At 46.8% G+C, this 21,053-nt stretch overlaps 1 pseudogene; it reads right to left on the bottom strand.

Annotated features, from left to right (window-relative positions):
* LOC118382229 (bone morphogenetic protein receptor type-2-like) overlaps nt 1–21,053 on the bottom strand; it is a 130,743-nt pseudogene that overhangs the window by 29,800 nt on the left and 79,890 nt on the right.

Genomic DNA, 21,053 nt, shown 5'->3' with positions numbered 1-21,053 from the left:
ACTGTGTTATCATCTCTGTAACACATAGAAGTGCTAGCATCATGTGAACTGTGTTATCATCTCTGTAACACATAGAACTGCTAGCATCATGTGAACTGTGTTATCATCTCTGTAACACATAGAACTGCTAGCATCATGTGAACTGTGTTATCATCTCTGTATCATATAGAACTGCTAGCATCATGTGAACTGTGTTATCATCTCTGTATCATATAGAACTGCTAGCATCATGTGAACTGTGTTATCATCTCTGTATCATATAGAACTGCTAGCATCATGTGAACTGTGTTATCATCTCTGTAACACATAGAACTGCTAGCATCATGTGAACTGTGTTATCATCTCTGTATCATATAGAACTGCTAGCATCATGTGAACTGTGTTATCATCTCTGTATCATATAGAAGTGCTAGCATCATGTGAACTGTGTTATCATCTCTGTAACACATAGAACTGCTAGCATCATGTGAACTGTGTTATCATCTCTGTATCATATAGAACTGTGTTATCATCTCTGTAACACATAGAAGTGCTAGCATCATGTGAACTATGTTATCATCTCTGTATCATATAGAACTGCTAGCATCATGTGAACTGTGTTATCATCTCTGTATCATATAGAACTGTGTTATCATCTCTGTAACACATAGAAGTGCTAGCATCATGTGAACTGTGTTATCATCTCTGTAACACATAGAACTGCTAGCATCATGTGAACTGTGTTATCATCTCTGTATCATATAGAACTGCTAGCATCATGTGAACTGTGTTATCATCTCTGTATCATATAGAAGTGCTAGCATCATGTGAACTGTGTTATCATCTCTGTAACACATAGAACTGCTAGCATCATGTGAACTGTGTTATCATCTCTGTATCATATAGAAGTGCTAGCATCATGTGAACTGTGTTATCATCTCTGTATCATATAGAAGTGCTAGCATCATGTGAACTGTGTTATCATCTCTGTAACATATAGAACTGCTAGCATCATGTGAACTGTGTTATCATCTCTGTAACATATAGAACTGCTAGCATCATGTGAACTGTGTTATCATCTCTGTATCATATAGAACTGCTAGCATCATGTGAACTGTGTTATCATCTCTGTATCATATAGAAGTGCTAGCATCATGTGAACTGTGTTATCATCTCTGTAACATATAGAACTGCTAGCATCATGTGAACTGTGTTATCATCTCTGTAACATATAGAAGTGCTAGCATCATGTGAACTGTGTTATCATCTCTGTATCATATAGAACTGCTAGCATCATGTGAACTGTGTTATCATCTCTGTATCATATAGAAGTGCTAGCATCATGTGAACTGTGTTATCATCTCTGTAACATATAGAACTGCTAGCATCATGTGAACTGTGTTATCATCTCTGTATCATATAGAAGTGCTAGCATCATGTGAACTGTGTTATCATCTCTGTAACACATAGAACTGCTAGCATCATGTGAACTGTGTTATCATCTCTGTATCATATAGAACTGCTAGCATCATGTGAACTGTGTTATCATCTCTGTATCATATAGAAGTGCTAGCATCATGTGAACTGTGTTATCATCTCTGTATCATATAGAAGTGCTAGCATCATGTGAACTGTGTTATCATCTCTGTATCATATAGAACTGCTAGCATCATGTGAACTGTGTTATCATCTCTGTATCATATAGAAGTGCTAGCATCATGTGAACTGTGTTATCATCGCTGTATCATATAGAAGTGCTAGCATCATGTGAACTGTGTTATCATCTCTGTATCATATAGAACTGCTAGCATCATGTGAACTGTGTTATCATCTCTGTATCATATAGAAGTGCTAGCATCATGTGAACTGTGTTATCATCTCTGTAACATATAGAACTGCTAGCATCATGTGAACTGTGTTATCATCTCTGTAACATATAGAAGTGCTAGCATCATGTGAACTGTGTTATCATCTCTGTATCATATAGAACTGCTAGCATCATGTGAACTGTGTTATCATCTCTGTATCATATAGAAGTGCTAGCATCATGTGAACTGTGTTATCATCTCTGTAACATATAGAACTGCTAGCATCATGTGAACTGTGTTATCATCTCTGTATCATATAGAAGTGCTAGCATCATGTGAACTGTGTTATCATCTCTGTAACACATAGAACTGCTAGCATCATGTGAACTGTGTTATCATCTCTGTATCATATAGAACTGCTAGCATCATGTGAACTGTGTTATCATCTCTGTATCATATAGAAGTGCTAGCATCATGTGAACTGTGTTATCATCTCTGTATCATATAGAAGTGCTAGCATCATGTGAACTGTGTTATCATCTCTGTATCATATAGAACTGCTAGCATCATGTGAACTGTGTTATCATCTCTGTATCATATAGAACTGCTAGCATCATGTGAACTGTGTTATCATCTCTGTATCATATAGAACTGCTAGCATCATGTGAACTGTGTTATCATCTCTGTATCATATAGAACTGCTAGCATCATGTGAACTGTGTTATCATCTCTGTATCATATAGAAGTGCTAGCATCATGTGAACTGTGTTATCATCTCTGTAACACATAGAACTGCTAGCATCATGTGAACTGTGTTATCATCTCTGTATCATATAGAACTGCTAGCATCATGTGAACTGTGTTATCATCTCTGTATCATATAGAAGTGCTAGCATCATGTGAACTGTGTTATCATCTCTGTAACATATAGAACTGCTAGCATCATGTGAACTGTGTTATCATCTCTGTATCATATAGAAGTGCTAGCATCATGTGAACTGTGTTATCATCTCTGTATCATATAGAAGTGCTAGCATCATGTGAACTGTGTTATCATCTCTGTAACATATAGAACTGCTAGCATCATGTGAACTGTGTTATCATCTCTGTAACATATAGAACTGCTAGCATCATGTGAACTGTGTTATCATCTCTGTATCATATAGAACTGCTAGCATCATGTGAACTGTGTTATCATCTCTGTATCATATAGAAGTGCTAGCATCATGTGAACTGTGTTATCATCTCTGTAACATATAGAACTGCTAGCATCATGTGAACTGTGTTATCATCTCTGTAACATATAGAAGTGCTAGCATCATGTGAACTGTGTTATCATCTCTGTATCATATAGAACTGCTAGCATCATGTGAACTGTGTTATCATCTCTGTATCATATAGAAGTGCTAGCATCATGTGAACTGTGTTATCATCTCTGTAACATATAGAACTGCTAGCATCATGTGAACTGTGTTATCATCTCTGTATCATATAGAAGTGCTAGCATCATGTGAACTGTGTTATCATCTCTGTAACATATAGAAGTGCTAGCATCATGTGAACTGTGTTATCATCTCTGTATCATATAGAACTGCTAGCATCATGTGAACTGTGTTATCATCTCTGTATCATATAGAAGTGCTAGCATCATGTGAACTGTGTTATCATCTCTGTATCATATAGAACTGCTAGCATCATGTGAACTGTGTTATCATCTCTGTATCATATAGAACTGCTAGCATCATGTGAACTGTGTTATCATCTCTGTAACACATAGAACTGCTAGCATCATGTGAACTGTGTTATCATCTCTGTATCATATAGAACTGCTAGCATCATGTGAACTGTGTTATCATCTCTGTATCATATAGAACTGTGTTATCATCTCTGTATCATATAGAACTGCTAGCATCATGTGAACTGTGTTATCATCTCTGTATCATATAGAACTGTGTTATCATCTCTGTAACATATAGAACTGCTAGCATCATGTGAACTGTGTTATCATCTCTGTATCATATAGAACTGCTAGCATCATGTGAACTGTGTTATCATCTCTGTAACATATAGAAGTGCTAGCATCATGTGAACTGTGTTATCATCTCTGTATCATATAGAACTGCTAGCATCATGTGAACTGTGTTATCATCTCTGTAACATATAGAACTGCTAGCATCATGTGAACTGTGTTATCATCTCTGTAACACATAGACCTGCTAGCATCATGTGAACTGTGTTATCATCTCTGTATCATATAGAAGTGCTAGCATCATGTGAACTGTGTTATCATCTCTGTATCATATAGAACTGCTAGCATCATGTGAACTGTGTTATCATCTCTGTAACACATAGAACTGCTAGCATCATGTGAACTGTGTTATCATCTCTGTATCATATAGAACTGCTAGCATCATGTGAACTGTGTTATCATCTCTGTATCACATAGAACTGCTAGCATCATGTGAACTGTGTTATCATCTCTGTATCATATAGAACTGTGTTATCATCTCTGTATCATATAGAACTGTGTTATCATCTCTGTATCATATAGAACTGTGTTATCATCTCTGTATCATATAGAACTGTGTTATCATCTCTGTATCATATAGAACTGTGTTATCATCTCTGTATCATATATAACTGTGTTATCATCTCTGTATCATATAGAACTGTGTTATCATCTCTGTTTGAACTGTGTTTTCCCTCCAGATGTGTGAAAGGTTTTATTAGCAGCTTCAGGAGTTCCATGTTGAATAATAGGTTATAGCCTTTTGACAGGAAGATGACAGGTATTGTCCACTAAACTCTTAATGAAAAACATCTGTTCCTTGTATTCATGCATTGTGTTTTCTTTCGGCCATTTTACCATTTGGGAAAAAAACGTGACCAGTAATGAGAGTCGGTTAATCGGCAGCCAAATGGACTGAAATGTGAAACACTAATTCCAGTACATAATTAACAATATAATATATAAAAAAAAATAGTAATATAATCTAGTAATAATATTACCTAGTGTGCTGGAGGAGACGTGTCCTGACTCAGAGATGGAGGTCATGATGGTGTTGGGAGTGAACCCTGTGGTGGAGGAGACGCTGGCGCTCTCCGGGCTGGGCAGGTGGAGGAGACGCTGGCGCTCTCCGGGCTGGGCAGAAGACGGGCCTGCGCCTGCTGACGCTCCGCGTTGATGGAGTTCCGGTTCTTCTCCAGCGGGGGCACTGTTGGTTCCCCCTAGGATGCCGATGGAGGAGGTCCACGCCATAGAGGTGTCTCCACCGGGGAGGTTCTTCACCCTGTGGTCCTCGATGTAGGAGGACGAGGAGTAGTCGGGGTAGGGGCTGACTTTAGGACCCCTGCGGCTGTGGGACAGGTTCCTGAGGCAGATGGAAGGAGGTTGAACAGTCAAAGCAGCTTTATGTTGATGTGTATTAAAGGGATAGTCCGGGATTCTGGAAATAAAGCACTTTCTTTATCTGCTTCCCCAGAGTCAGATCAAATCAAATCAAAGTTTTGAACCCGTTTTATGTCTCTGGGTCCAGTATGAAGATAAAGGGCATATCCCAAAAACCTGACCTATCCCTTTAACTAGCTGAGAGATGTGATTATACAGTAAGGCCTACATGCTGAGTAGAGACAACTAGCTGAGAGATGTGATTATACAGTAAGGCCCTACATGCTGAGTAGAGACAACTAGCTGAGAGATGTGATTATATGAGATGTGATTATACAGTAAGGCCAACATGCTGAGTAGAGACAACTAGCTGAGAGATGTGATTATACAGTAAGGCCCTACATGCTGAGTAGAGACAACTAGCTGAGAGATGTGATTATACAGTAAGGCCAACATGCTGAGTAGAGACAACTAGCTGAGAGATGTGATTATATGAGATGTGATTATACAGTAAGGCCTACATGCTGAGTAGAGACAACTAGCTGAGAGATGTGATTATACAGTAAGGCCTACATGCTGAGTAGAGACAACTAGCTGAGAGATGTGATTATACAGTAAGGCCCTACATGCTGAGTAGAGACAACTAGCTGAGAGATGTGATTATACAGTAAGGCCAACATGCTGAGTAGAGACAACTAGCTGAGAGATGTGATTATACAGTAAGGCCCTACATGCTGAGTAGAGACAACTAGCTGAGAGATGTGATTATACAGTAAGGCCCTACATGCTGCGACACACCTTTCGTTCTGCAGTACGGTGCTCATGGGGTTAACTGTAGGACTGACAGACTTGGTCCTGTGTGTGTGTGTGTGTGTGTGTGTTCACCTCTCGTTCTGCAGTGTGGTGGTCATAGGGTTAACCGTGGGGCTGACAGACTTGGTCCTGTCCCAGATCAGCAGTAGTTCAGCCATGCGCTCCTCTGAACATTGAGCGGTCAGCCTGGCCTCAGCATCCTGGTCCCAACAGTCCTCCATGGTCTCCTTTAGGGAACGTACCGCCTGGGGGGGAGGACCGTAGTCACACATCTCAATTCTATTCTCAATTACTCTACATCTCAATGCTCTCCTTCCCTTACAGGGGTCTTGCCAGGTGAGACCAGAATGGTGGAAGATCAGCATTAGGTTTCACCTTCAGCTTCCCCTTTCTGATGAGTTCAGTGAGGGAGAGGAGCGAGGTTAGGAGAGAGTTTAGGAGAGAGGTTAGGAGAGAGGTTAGGAGAGAGGTTAGGAGAGAGGTTAGGAGAGAGGTTAGGAGAGAGATTAGGAGAGAGGTTAGGAGAGAGGCTAGGAGAGAGGTTAGGAGAGAGGTTAGGAGAGAGGTTAGGAGAGAGGTTAGGAGAGAGGTTAGGAGAGAGGTTAGGAGCGAGGTTAGGAGCGAGGTTAGGAGAGAGGCTCGTAGCGAGGCTCGTAGCGAGGCTAGGAGCGAGGCTCGGAGCGAGGTTAGGAGCGAGGTTAGGAGCGAGGCTAGGAGCGAGGTTAGGAGCGAGGTTAGGAGCGAGGCTCGTAGCGAGGCTCGGAGCGAGGTTAGGAGCGAGGCTCGGAGCGAGGTTGGGAGCGAGGTTAGGAGCGAGGCTCGTAGCGAGGCTCGGAGCGAGGCTAGGAGCGAGGTTAGGAGAGAAGCTCGTAGCGAGGCTCGGAGCGAGGTTAGGAGCGAGGCTCGGAGCGAGGTTAGGAGCGAGGCTCGGAGCGAGGTTAGGAGCGAGGCTCGTAGCGAGGTTAGGAGAGAGGTTAGGAGAGAGGTTAGGAGCGAGGTTAGGAGAGAGGTTAGGAGAGAGATTAGGAGCGAGGTTAGGAGAGAGGTTAGGAGAGAGGTTAGGAGAGAGGTTAGGAGCGAGGCTCGTAGCGAGGCTCGGAGCGAGGCTCGTAGCGAGGCTCGGAGCGAGGCTAGGAGCGAGGCTCGGAGCGAGGCTAGGAGCGAGGTTAGGAGCGAGGTTAGGAGCGAGGCTAGGAGCGAGGTTAGGAGCGAGGTTAGGAGCGAGGTTAGGAGAGAGGCTCGTAGCGAGGCTCGGAGCGAGGTTAGGAGCGAGGCTCGGAGCGAGGTTAGGAGCGAGGCTCGTAGCGAGGCTCGGAGCGAGGTTAGGAGAGAGGCTCGTAAGCGAGGCTCGGAGCGAGGTTAGGAGCGAGGCTCGGAGCGAGGTTAGGAGCGAGGTTAGGAGTGAGGTTAGGAGAGAGGTTAGGAGTGAGGTTAGGAGAGAGGTTAAGAGAGAGGTTCGGAGAGAGGTTAGGAGAGAGGTTAGGAGAGAGGTTAGGAGAGAGGTTAGGAGCGAGGCTAGGAGAGAGGTTAGGAGAGAGGTTAGGAGCGAGGTTAGGAGCGAGGTTAGGAGAGAGGTTAGGAGAGAGGTTAGGAGCGAGGCTAGGAGAGAGGTTAGGAGAGAGGTTAGGAGAGAGTTTAGGAGAGAGGCGAGGAGAGAGGTTAGGAGAGAGGTTAGGAGCGAGGTTAGGAGCGAGGTTAGGAGCGAGGTTAGGAGAGAGGTTAGGAGAGAGGTTAGGAGCGAGGTTAGGAGAGAGGCTCGTAGCGAGGTTAGGAGAGAGGCTCGTAGCGAGGTTAGGAGCGAGGTTAGGAAAGAGGTTAGGAGAGAGGTTAGGAGAGAGGTTAGGAGTGAGGTTAGGAGAGAGGTTAGGAGAGAGTTTAGGAGAGAGGGCGAGGAGAGAGGTTAGGAGAGAGGTTAGGAGCGAGGTTAGGAGCGAGGTTAGGAGCGAGGTTAGGAGAGAGGTTAGGAGAGAGGTTAGGAGCGAGGTTAGGAGAGAGGCTCGTAGCGAGGTTAGGAGCGAGGTTAGGAAAGAGGTTAGGAGAGAGGTTAGGAGAGAGGTTAGGAGTGAGGTTAGGAGAGAGGTTAGGAGAGAGGTTAGGAGTGAGGTTAGGAGTGAGGTTAGGAGTGAGGTTAGGAGAGAGGCTCGTAGCGAGGCTCGGAGCGGGGCTCGGAGCGAGGCTCGGAGCGAGGTTAGGAGCGAGGCTCGTAGCGAGGTTAGGAGCGAGGCTCGTAGCGAGGCTAGGAGCGAGGTTAGGAGCGAGGTTAGGAGCGAGGCTCGGAGCGGGGTTAGGTAGCGAGGCTCGGAGCGAGGTTAGGAGAGAGGCTCGTGGCGAGGCTCGTAGCGAGGCTCAGAGCGAGGTTAGGAGCGAGGCTCAGAGCGAGGCTCGGAGCGAGGTTAGGAGAGAGGTTAGGAGAGAGGTTAGGAGAGAGGTTAGGAGAGAGGTTAGGAGAGAGGTTAGGAGCGAGGTTAGGAGAGAGGTTAGGAGAGAGGCTCATAGCGAGGTTAGGAGCGAGGTTAGGAAAGAGGTTAGGAGAGAGGTTAGGAGTGAGGTTAGGAGAGAGGTTAGGAGAGAGGTTAGGAGAGAGGTTAGGAGTGAGGTTAGGAGAGAGGAGAGAGGTTAGGAGAGAGGTTAGGAGAGAGGTTAGGAGAGAGGTTAGGAGTGAGGTTAGGAGAGAGGTTAGGAGAGAGGTTAGGAGAGAGGTTAGGAGCAAGGCTAGGAGAGAGGTTAGGAGAGAGGTTAGGAGAGAGGTTAGGAGTGAGGTTAGGAGTGAGGTTAGGAGAGAGGTTAGGAGAAAGGTTAGGAGAGAGGCTCGTAGCGAGGCTCGGAGCGAGGTTAGGAGTGAGGTTAGGAGAGAGGCTAGGAGAGAGGTTAGGAGAGAGGCTCGTAGCGAGGCTCGGAGCGGGGCTCGGAGCGAGGCTCGGAGCGAGGTTAGGAGCGAGGCTCGTAGCGAGGTTAGGAGCGAGGCTCGTAGCGAGGCTAGGAGCGAGGTTAGGAGCGAGGTTAGGAGCGAGGCTCGGAGCGGGGTTAGGTAGCGAGGCTCGGAGCGAGGTTAGGAGAGAGGCTCGTGGCGAGGCTCGTAGCGAGGCTCAGAGCGAGGTTAGGAGCGAGGCTCAGAGCGAGGCTCGGAGCGAGGTTAGGAGAGAGGTTAGGAGAGAGGTTAGGAGAGAGGTTAGGAGAGAGGTTAGGAGAGAGGTTAGGAGCGAGGTTAGGAGAGAGGTTAGGAGAGAGGCTCATAGCGAGGTTAGGAGCGAGGTTAGGAAAGAGGTTAGGAGAGAGGTTAGGAGTGAGGTTAGGAGAGAGGTTAGGAGAGAGGTTAGGAGAGAGGTTAGGAGCAAGGCTAGGAGAGAGGTTAGGAGAGAGGTTAGGAGAGAGGTTAGGAGTGAGGTTAGGAGTGAGGTTAGGAGAGAGGTTAGGAGAAAGGTTAGGAGAGAGGCTCGTAGCGAGGCTCGGAGCGAGGTTAGGAGTGAGGTTAGGAGAGAGGCTAGGAGAGAGGTTAGGAGAGAGGCTCGTAGCGAGGCTCGGAGCGAGGTTAGGAGTGAGGTTAGGAGAGAGGCTCGGAGCGAGGCTCGGAGCGAGGTTAGGAGCGAGACCAAACACACATGTAAGGGCAGGACAATAGTACTCAGGCTCACCAGGCTGTTCTCCTTCCAGGCCTCAGGGAACTTGGGTCTCTCTTTCTCTCTGGAGACCAGGACCTGCATGTCCTCAAAGGAGGGGTGGTTCCCTGCCTCGGCCTGGAACGCCATCTGGTAGTCGGGCACCGCCTCACCTGGAGAACACAATGTCATCATTACCATCTCTCCTGGAGGACACAATATCATCATTACCATCTCTCCTGGAGGACACAATATCATCATTACCATCTCTCCTGGAGGACACAATATCATCATTACCATCTCTCCTGGAGGACACAATATCATCATTACCATCTCTCCTGGAGGACACAATATCATCATTACCATCTCTCCTGGAGGACACAATATCATCATTACCATCTCTCCTGGAGGACACAATAACATCATTACCATCTCTCCTGGAGGACACAATATCATCATTACCATCTCTCCTGGAGGACACAATATCATCATTACCATCTCTCCTGGAGGACACAATATCATCATTACCATCTCTCCTGGAGGACACAATATCATCATTACCATCTCTCCTGGAGGACACAATATCATCATTACCATCTCTCCTGGAGGACACAATATCATCATTACCATCTCTCATTACCGTCTAGCAACACTCAACAACCAGTTTAACAGAGCTTGAAGATTTCTGAAAAGAATAAAAGGGCAAATGGTGCCCAATCCAGGTGTGTAAAGCTCTTAGAGCCTTACCCAGAAAGACTAGCAGCTCTAATCACTCTTAGAGACTTACCCGGAAAGACTAGCAGCTCTAATCACTCTTAGAGCCTTACCCAGAAAGACTAGCAGCTCTAATCACTCTTAGAGACTTACCCAGAAAGACTAGCAGCTGTAATCACTCTTAGAGACTTACCCAGAAAGACTAGCAGCTGTAATCGCTCTTAGAGACTTACCCAGAAAGACTAGCAGCTCTAATCACTCTTAGAGACTTACCCAGAAAGACTAGCAGCTGTAATCACTCTTAGAGACTTACCCAGAAAGACTAGCAGCTGTAATCACTCTTAGAGACTTACCCAGAAAGACTAGCAGCTGTAATCGCTCTTAGAGACTTACCCAGAAAGACTAGCAGCTCTAATCACTCTTAGAGACTTACCCAGAAAGACTAGCAGCTGTAATCACTCTTAGAGACTTACCCAGAAAGACTAGCAGCTGTAATCGCTCTTAGAGACTTACCCAGAAAGACTAGCAGCTCTAATCACTCTTAGAGACTTACCCAGAAAGACTAGCAGCTGTAATCACTCTTAGAGACTTACCCAGAAAGACTAGCAGCTGTAATCACTCTTAGAGACTTACCCAGAAAGACTAGCAGCTCTAATCACTCTTAGAGACTTACCCAGAAAGACTAGCAGCTCTAATCACTCTTAGAGACTTACCCAGAAAAACTCACAGCTGTAATCGCTCTGAGAGACTTACCCAGAAAGACTCACAGCTGTAATCGCTCTGAGAGACTTACTCAGAAAGACTCACAGCTGTAATCACTCTTAGAGACTTACCCAGAAAAACTCACAGCTGTAATCGCTCTTAGAGACTTACCCAGAAAAACTCACAGCTGTAATCGCTCTGAGAGACTTACCCAGAAAAACGCACAGCTGTAATCACTCTTAGAGCCTTACCCAGAAAAACTCACAGCTGTTTTCACTCTTAGAGACTTACCCAGAAAAACTCACAGCTGTAATCGCTCTTAGAGACTTACCCAGAAAAACTAGCAGCTGTTTTCACTCTTAGAGACTTACCCAGAAAGACTAGCAGCTGTAATCACTCTTAGAGACTTACCCAGAAAGACTCACAGCTGTAATCACTCTTAGAGACTTACCCAGAAAGACTCACAGCTGTAATCGCTCTTAGAGACTTACCCATAAAGACTAGCAGCTGTAATCACTCTTAGAGACTTACCCAGAAAGACTCACAGCTGTAATCGCTCTTAGAGACTTACCCAGAAAGACTAGCAGCTCTAATCACTCTTAGAGACTTACCCAGAAAGACTAGCAGCTGTAATCACTCTTAGAGACTTACCCAGAAAGACTCACAGCTGTAATCACTCTTAGAGACTTACCCAGAAAGACTCACAGCTGTAATCGCTCTTAGAGACTTACCCATAAAGACTAGCAGCTGTAATCACTCTTAGAGACTTACCCAGAAAGACTCACAGCTGTAATCACTCTTAGAGACTTACCCAGAAAGACTCACAGCTGTAATCGCTCTTAGAGATTTACCCAGAAAGACTCACAGCTGTAATCGCTCTTAGAGACTTACCCAGAAAGACTCACAGCTGTAATCGCTCTGAGAGACTTACCCAGAAAGACTAGCAGCTGTAATCACTCTTAGAGACTTACCCAGAAAGACTAGCAGCTGTAATCACTCTTAGAGACTTACCCAGAAAGACTCACAGCTGTAATCACTCTTAGAGACTTACCCAGAGAGACTCACAGCTGTAATCACTCTTAGAGCCTTACCCAGAAAAACTCACAGCTGTAATCGCTCTGAGAGACTTACCCAGAAAAACTCACAGCTGTAATCGCTCTGAGAGACTTACCCAGAAAAACGCACAGCTGTAATCACTCTTAGAGCCTTACCCAGAAAAACTCACAGCTGTTTTCACTCTTAGAGACTTACCCAGAAAAACTCACAGCTGTAATCGCTCTTAGAGACTTACCCAGAAAAACTAGCAGCTGTTTTCACTCTTAGAGACTTACCCAGAAAAACTCACAGCTGTAATCGCTCTTAGAGACTTACCCAGAAAAACTAGCAGCTGTTTTCACTCTTAGAGACTTACCCAGAAAAACTCACAGCTGTAATCGCTCTTAGAGACTTACCCAGAAAGACTAGCAGCTGTAATCACTCTTAGAGACTTACCCAGAAAGACTCACAGCTGTAATCACTCTTAGAGACTTACCCAGAAAGACTAGCAGCTGTAATCACTCTTAGAGACTTACCCAGAAAAACTAGCAGCTGTTTTCACTCTTAGAGACTTACCCAGAAAAACTCACAGCTGTTTTCACTCTTAGAGCCTTACCCAGAAAGACTCACAGCTGTAATCACTCTTAGAGCCTTACCCAGAAAAACTCATACTTATTTTCACCATCATTTGCAAATAAATTCATTAAAAATCCTACAATGTGATTTTCTGGATTTTTTTTCTCATTTTGTCTGTCATAGTTGAAGTGTACCTATGATGAAAATTACAGGCCTCTCTCATCTTTTTAAGTGGGAGAACTTGCACAATTGGTGGCTGACTGAATACTTTTTTGCCCCACTGTATATATTTAATCAATTTTGAATTCAGGCTATAACAACAAAATGTGGACTAAGTCAAGGGGTATGAATACTTTTTTAAGGCACCGTATATCGGAGTTGTGCCTATTAGGGTTAACGAGTATCTGCCCTCTCTGGAACGTTCACACCTGATATCTTGGTTCTGTTGCTGGTATTTTGTCCCATTCCTCCATGCAGATCTCCTCTAGAGCAGTGATGTTTTGGGGCTGTTGCTGGGCAACACAGACAGTCACCTGATATCCTGGTTCCGGTCTTTCACCTTTGCGGACATGTATTTCCATTGTTAGAGGAGGAGTCAGTCGACCATCTTGTCAATATAATAGATCCTTTTTGATACACCTCATGAAGATCTCCCAGTAGACCAGGCCCAGGGTTAAAGGTCAGGGTTATTACCTGGGAAGAGGTCAGTACACCTCATGAAGATCTCCCAGTAGACGAGGCTCAGGGTTAGAGGTCAGTACACCTCATGAAGGTCTCCCAGTAGACGAGGCTCAGGGTTAAAGGTCAGGGTTATTACCTGGGAAGAGGTCAGTACACCTCATGAAGATCTCCCAGTAGACGAGGCTCAGGGTTAGAGGTCAGTACACCTCATGAAGGTCTCCCAGTAGACGAGGCTCAGGGTTAGAGGTCAGGGTTATTACCTGGGAAGAGGTCAGTACACCTCATGAAGGTCTCCCAGTAGACGAGGCTCAGGGTTAGAGGTCAGGGTTATTACCTGGGAAGAGGTCAGTACACCTCATGAAGGTCTCCCAGTAGACGAGGCTCAGGGTTAGAGGTCAGTACACCTCATGAAGGTCTCCCAGTAGACGAGGCTCAGGGTTAGAGGTCAGGGTTATTACCTGGGAAGAGGTCAGTACACCTCATGAAGGTCTCCCAGTAGACGAGGCTCAGGGTTAGAGGTCAGGGTTATTACCTGGGAAGAGGTCAGTACACCTCATGAAGGTCTCCCAGTAGACGAGGCTCAGGGTTAGAGGTCAGTACACCTCATGAAGGTCTCCCAGTAGACGAGGCTCAGGGTTAGAGGTCAGTACACCTCATGAAGGTCTCCCAGTAGACGAGGCTCAGGGTTAGAGGTCAGTACACCTCATGAAGGTCTCCCAGTAGACGAGGCTCAGGGTTAGAGGTCAGTACACCTCATGAAGATCTCCCAGTAGACGAGGCTCAGGGTTAGAGGTCAGTACACCTCATGAAGATCTCCCAGTAGACGAGGCTCAGGGTTAGAGGTCAGTACACCTCATGAAGATCTCCCAATAGATGAGGCTCAGGGTTAGAGGTCAGTACACCTCATGAAGGTCTCCCAGTAGACGGAGCCCAGGGTTAGAGGTCAGGGTTATTACCTGGGAAGAGGTCAGTACACCTCATGAAGGTCTCCCAGTAGACGGAGCCCAGGGTTAGAGGTCAGGGTTATTACCTGGGAAGAGGTCAGTACACCTCATGAAGGTCTCCCAGTAGATGAGGCCCAGGGTTCGAGGTCAGTACACCTCATGAAGGTCTCCCAGTAGATGAGGCCCAGGGTTAGAGGTCAGTACACCTCATGAAGGTCTCCCAGTAGATGAGGCTCAGGGTTAGAGGTCAGGGTTATTACCTGGGAAGAGGTCAGTACACCTCATGAAGGTCTCCCAGTAGATGAGGCCCAGGGTTAGAGGTCAGTACACCTCATGAAGTTCTCCCAGTAGACGGGGCCCAGGGTTAGAGGTCAGGGTTATTACCTGGGAAGAGGTCAGTACACCTCATGAATGTCTCCCAGTAGACGAGGCCCAGGGCGTACATGTCCACCTGCTTCAGAGCCGACTCACAGTCCCTCAGGTTCACCGCCCCTTCCAGAACCTCTGGGGCCATGTAGCGGACTGTACCCACCTGGAGAGAAACAGAACCAGTGTTATTACACTACACTAACCCTCCAGAACCTCTGGGGCCATGTATCGGACTGTACCCACCTGGAGAGAGACAGAACCAGTGTTATAACACTACACTAACCCTCCAGAACCGCGGGGACCTCTTCTGACTAACCTCACTGATGGCAGCATTCTCCACCTCTCTGGGTTAGAGGTCAGAGGTTAGGGACTCACCTCACTGATGGCAGCGTTCTCCTCCTCTCCATGCCTGACCCCCTGGGGTTAGGGTTAGAGGTCAGAGGTTAGGGACTCACCTCGCTGATGGCAGCGTTCTCCTCCTCTCCATGCCTGACCAGGCGGTTCCCTGTCAGCTTCATGGACAGACCAAAGTCACTGATCACACATGTCCCATCGTTCTTTACTAGAACATTCCTGCTGTTTAGGTCCCTGTGAGATACGGCTGGCTTGTAGATGTCTGGAAGAGAGGAGAGGAAGGAAGGGAGGGATGGAGGAAGAGCGAGAGAGGAGGGAGGGAGGGAGGGAGGGAGGGAGGGAGGGAGGGAGGCAGGGAGGGAGGGAGGGGGAGGGAGGGAGGGAGAAGCGAGAGAGGAGGGGAGGGAGGGAGGGAGGGGGAGGGAGGGAGGGAGGGAGGGAGGGAGGGAGGGAGGGAGGGAGGGAGGGAGGAAGAGCGAGAGAGAAGAGGAGGGAGGTAGGAGAGAGAGAGAGAAGAGGAGGGTGGGAGGGAGGGAGGGAGGTCTCTGAATGTCTCCATGTTACTGTCTGCTTTATGTTCATGTCATGACTTAGAGCTCCTTGCTGAATACTGCATTTAATACTACGGTTAAACTGTAATATTACACTATATAACACAGTACTATGGTTAAACTGTAATATTACACTATATAACACAGTACTACGGTTGAACTATAATATTACACTATATAACACAGTACTATGGTTAAACTGTAATATTACACTATATAACACAGTACTATGGTTAAACTGTAATATTACACTATATATCACAGTACTATGGTTAAACTGTAATATTACACTATATAACACAGTACTATGGTTAAACTGTAATATTACACTATATAACACAGTACTACGGTTGAACTATAATATTTATTACACTATATAACACAATTGTAAATGTATAAATATTTATTTTCCCTTTTCTACTTTAACTATTGAACATAATATGACATTTTAAATGTTTTTATTATTTTGGTACATTGATGAGTGAGTACTTTAATTGTTTATTTCACCTTTGCTTATTATCTACTTCACTTGCTTTGGCAATGATAACATATGTTTCCCATGCCAATAAAGCCCTTGAATTGAATTGCGAGAGAAAGAGACAGAGACCCTCAATCTCACACAAATCATCAAGGAACCCACCAGGTACAACCCTAAATCTGTAAACAAGGGCACCCTCATAGACGTCATCCTGACCAACTGGCCCTCCAAATACACCTCCGTGGTCTTCAACCAGGATCTCAGCGATCACTGCCTCATTGCCTGTATCCTCTACGGAGCCGCAGTCAAACAACCACCCCTCATCACTGTCAAACGCTCCCTAAAACACTTCTGTGAGCAGGCCTTTCTAATCGACCTGGCCCGGGTATCCTGGAAGGACATTGACCTCATCCCGTCAGTTGAGGATGCCTGGTCATTCTTTAAAAGTAACTTCCTCATCATTTTAGATAAGCATGCTCCGTTCAAAAATGCAGAACCAAGAACAGATACAGCCCTTGGTTCACTCCAGACCTGACTGCCCTCGACCAACACAAAAACATCCTGTGGCGGACTGCAATAGCATCGAATAGTCCCCGCGATATGCAACTGTTCAGGGAAGTCAGGAACCAATACACGCAGTCAGTCAGGAAAGCTAAGGCCAGCTTCTTCAGGCAGAAGTTTGCATCCTGTAGCTCCAACTACAGTTCTGGGACACTGTGAAGTCCATGGAGAACAAGAGCACCTCCTCCCAGCTGCCCACTGCACTGAGGCTAGGTAACGATCACCACCGATAAATCCATGATTATCGAAAACTTCAACAAGCATTTCTCAACGGCTGGCCATGCCTTCCGCCTGGCTACTCCAACCTCGTCCAACAACTCCGCCCCCCGCAGCTACTCGCCCAAGCCTCTCCAGGTTCTCCTTTACCCAAATCCAGATAGCAGATGTTCTGAAAGAACTCCAAAACCTGGACCTGTATAAATCAGCCGGGCTTGACAATCTGGACCCTCTTTTTCTGAACCTATCCGCCGCCATTGTCGCAACCCCTATTACCAGCCTGTTCAACCTCTCTTTCATATCGTCTGAGATCCCCAAGGATTGGAAAGCTGCCGCAGTCATCCCCCTCTTCAAAGGGGAGACACCCTGGACCCAAACTGTTACAGACCTATATCCATCCTGCCCTGCCTATCTAAGGTCTTGAAAGCCAAGTCAACAAACAGGTCACTGACCATCTCGAATCCCACCGTACCTTCTCCGCTGTGCAATCTGGTTTCCGTGCCGGTCACGGGTGCACCTCAGCCACACTCAAGGTACTAAACGATATCATAACCGCCATCGATAAAAGACAGTACTGTGCAGCAGTCTTCATCGACCTTGCCAAGGCTTTCGACTCGGTCAATCACCATATTCTTATCGGCAGACTCAGTAGCCTCGGTTTTTCGGATGACTGCCTTGCCTGGTTCACCAATTACTTCGCAGAGTTCAGTGTGTCAAATCGGAGGGCATGCTGTCCGGTCCTCTGGAAGTCTCTATGGGGGTGCCACAGGGTTCAATTCTCGGGCCGACTCTTTTCTCTGTATATATCAATGATGTTGCTCTTGCTGCGGGCGATTCCCTGATCCACCTCTACGCAGACGACACCATTCTATATACTTTCGGCCCGTCATTGGACACTGTGCTATCAAACCTCCAAACGAGCTTCAATGCCATACAACACTCCTTCCGTGGCCTCAACTGCTCTTAAACGCTAGTATAACCAAATGCAACAAAGCCTCCTTCACTCACGACGCCAAACTTACCTAGTAAAACTGACTATCCAACCGATCCTCGACTTCGGCGATGTCATCTACAAAATTGCTTCCAACACTCTACTCAACAAAAAGGATGCAGTTTATCACAGTGCCATCCATTTTGTCACTAAAGCACCTTATACCACCCACCACTGCGACTTGTATGCTCTCGTCGGCTGGCCCTCGCTACATATTCGTCGCCAGACCCACTGGCTCCAGGTCATCTACAAGTCCATGCTAGGTAAAGCTCCGCCTTATCTCAGTTCACTGGTCATGATGGCAACACCCATCCGTAGCACGCGCTCCAGCAGGTGTATCTCACTGATCATCCCTAAAGCCAACACCTCCTTTGGCCGCCTTTCGTTCCAGTTCTCTGCTGCCTGTGACTGGAACAAATTGCAAAAATCGCTGAAGTTGGAGACTTTTATCTCCCTCACCAACTTCAAACATCTGCTATCTGAGCAGCTAACCGATCGCTGCAGCTGTACATAGTCTATCGGTAAATAGCCCACCCATTTTTACCTACCTCATCCCCATACTGTTTTTATTTATTTACTTTTCTGCTCTTTTGCACACCAATATCTCTACCTGTACATGACCATCTGATCATTTATCACTCCAGTGTTAATCTGCAATATTGTAATTATTCGCCTACCTCCTCATGCCTTTTGCACACATTGTATATAGACTCCCCTTTTTTTCTACTGTGTTATTGACTTGTTAATTGTTTACTCCATGTGTAACTCTGTGTTGTCTGTTCACACTGCTATGCTTTATCTTGGCCAGGTCGCAGTTGCAAATGAGAACTTGTTCTCAACTAGCCTACCTGGTTAAATAAAGGTGAAATAAAAAGACAGACAGACAGACAGACAGACAGACAGACAGAGAGAGAGAGAGAGACAGAGAGACAGAGAGAGACACAGAGTGAGAGAGACACACAGGGAGAGAGACATACAGAGAGAGATACAGACAGAGAGAGAGAGAGAGAGAGAGAGAGTTCTCAGAGAGAGAGAGAGAGAGAGAGATACAGAGAGAGAGAGAGACACAGAGACAGACATACAGAGAGAGACAGACAGAGAGAGAGAGTCACAGAGAGAGAGTCACAGAGAGACAGGGCTCCGGGCAGCCGAGCCTGGAAATGGAGGAAAACTCGCCTCCCTGCTGACCTGGCATCCTTTCAACTCCCTCCTCTCTACATTTTCCTCCTCTGTCTCTGCTGCTAAAGCCACTTTCTACCATTCTAAATTCCAAGCATCTGCCTCTAACCCTAGGAAGCTCTTTGCCACCTTCTCCTCCCTCCTGAATCCTCCCCCCTCCTCCCCTCTCTGCAGATGACTTCGTCAACCATTTTGAAAAAGAAGGTCGATGACATCCGATCCTCGTTAAATAAGTCAAACGACACCGCTGGTTCTGCTCACACTGCCCTACCCTATGCTCTGACCTCTTTCTCCCCTCTCTCTCCAGATGAAATCTCGCGTCTTGTGACGGCCGGCCGCCCAACAACCTGCCCGCTTGACCCTATCCCCTCCTCTCTTCTCCAGACCATTTCCGGAGACCTTCTCCCTTACCTCACCTCGCTCATCAACTCATCCCTGACCGCTGGCTACGTCCCTCCGTCTTCAAGAGAGCGAGAGTTGCACCCCTTCTGAAAAAACCTACACTCGATCCCTCCGATGTCAACAACTACAGACCAGTATCCCTTCTCTCTTTTCTCTCCAAAACTCTTGAGCGTGCCGTCCTTGGCCAGCTCTACCGCTATCTCTCTCAGAATGACCTTCTTGATCCAAATCAGTCAGGTTTCAAGACTAGTCATTCAACTGAGACTGCTCTTCTCTGTATCACGGAGCGCTCCGCACTGCTAAAGCTAACTCTCTCTCCTCTGCTCTCATCCTTCTAGACCTATCGGCTGCCTTCGATACTGTGAACCATCAGATCCTCCTCTCCACCCTCTCCGAGTTGGGCATCTCCGGCGCGGCCCACGCTTGGATTGCGTCCTACCTGACAGGTCGCTCCTACCAGGTGGCGTGGCGAGAATCTGTCTCCTCACCACGCGCTCTCACCACTGGTGTCCCCCAGGGCTCTGTTCTAGGCCCTCTCTTATTCTCGCTATACACCAAGTCACTTGGCTCTGTCATAACCTCACATGGTCTCTCCTATCATTGCTATGCAGACGACACACAATTAATCTTCTCCTTTCCCCCTTCTGATGACCAGGTGGCGAATCGCATCTCTGCATGTCTGGCAGACATATCAGTGTGGATGACGGATCACCACCTCAAGCTGAACCTCAGCAAGACGGAGCTCCTCTTCCTCCCGGGGAAGGACTGCCCGTTCCATGATCTCGCCATCACGGTTGACAACTCCATTGTGTCCTCCTCCCAGAGCGCTAAGAACCTTGGCGTGATCCTGGACAACACCCTGACGTTCTCAACTAACATCAAGGCGGTGTCCCGTTCCTGTAGGTTCATGCTCTACAACATCCGCAGAGTACAGACCCTGCCTCACACAGGAAGCGGCGCAGGTCCTAATCCAGGCACTTGTCATCTCCCGTCTTGATTACTGCAACTCGCTGTTGGCTGGGCTCCCTGCCTGTGCCATTAAACCCTACAACTCATCCAGAACGCCGCAGCCCGTCTGGTGTTCAGACCTTCCCAAGTTCTCTCACGTCACCCCGCTCCTCCGCTCTCTCCACTGGCTTCCAGTTGAAGCTCGCATCCGCTACAAGACCATGGTGCTCGCCTACGGAGCTGTGAGGAACGGCACCTCAGTACCTCCAGGCTCTGATCAGGCCCTACACCCAAACAAGGGCACTGCGTTCATCCACCTCTGGCCTGCTCGCCTCCCTACCACTGAGGAAGTACAGTTCCCGCTCAGCCCAGTCAAAACTGTTCGCTGCTCTGGCCCCCAATGGTGGAACAAACTCCCTCACGACGCCAGGACAGCGGAGTCAATCACCACCTTCCGGAGACACCTGAAACCCCACCTCTTCAAGGAATACCTAGGATAGGGTAAGTAAGGGTAAGTAATCCTTCTCACCCCCAACAAGATTTAGATGCAAGTGGCTGTTCCACTGGTTGTCATAAGGTGTTTGCACCAATTTGTAAGTCGCTCTGGATAAGAGCGTCTGCTAAATGACTTAAATGTAAATGTAGAGACAGACAGAGAGAGACAGACAGACAGAGAGAGACAGAGAGAGAGACACACAGGGAGAGAGACATACAGAGAGAGAGAGAGAGAGAGAGAGAGAGAGAGAGAGAGAGGAGAGACAAAGAGAG

This window comes from Oncorhynchus keta, unplaced genomic scaffold, assembly GCF_023373465.1.
Source record: "Oncorhynchus keta strain PuntledgeMale-10-30-2019 unplaced genomic scaffold, Oket_V2 Un_contig_1509_pilon_pilon, whole genome shotgun sequence".
Taxonomy (NCBI): domain Eukaryota; kingdom Metazoa; phylum Chordata; class Actinopteri; order Salmoniformes; family Salmonidae; genus Oncorhynchus; species Oncorhynchus keta.
The sequence above is the reverse complement of the archived record's forward strand: the minus strand, read 5'-3'. Positions and strand labels throughout refer to the sequence as shown.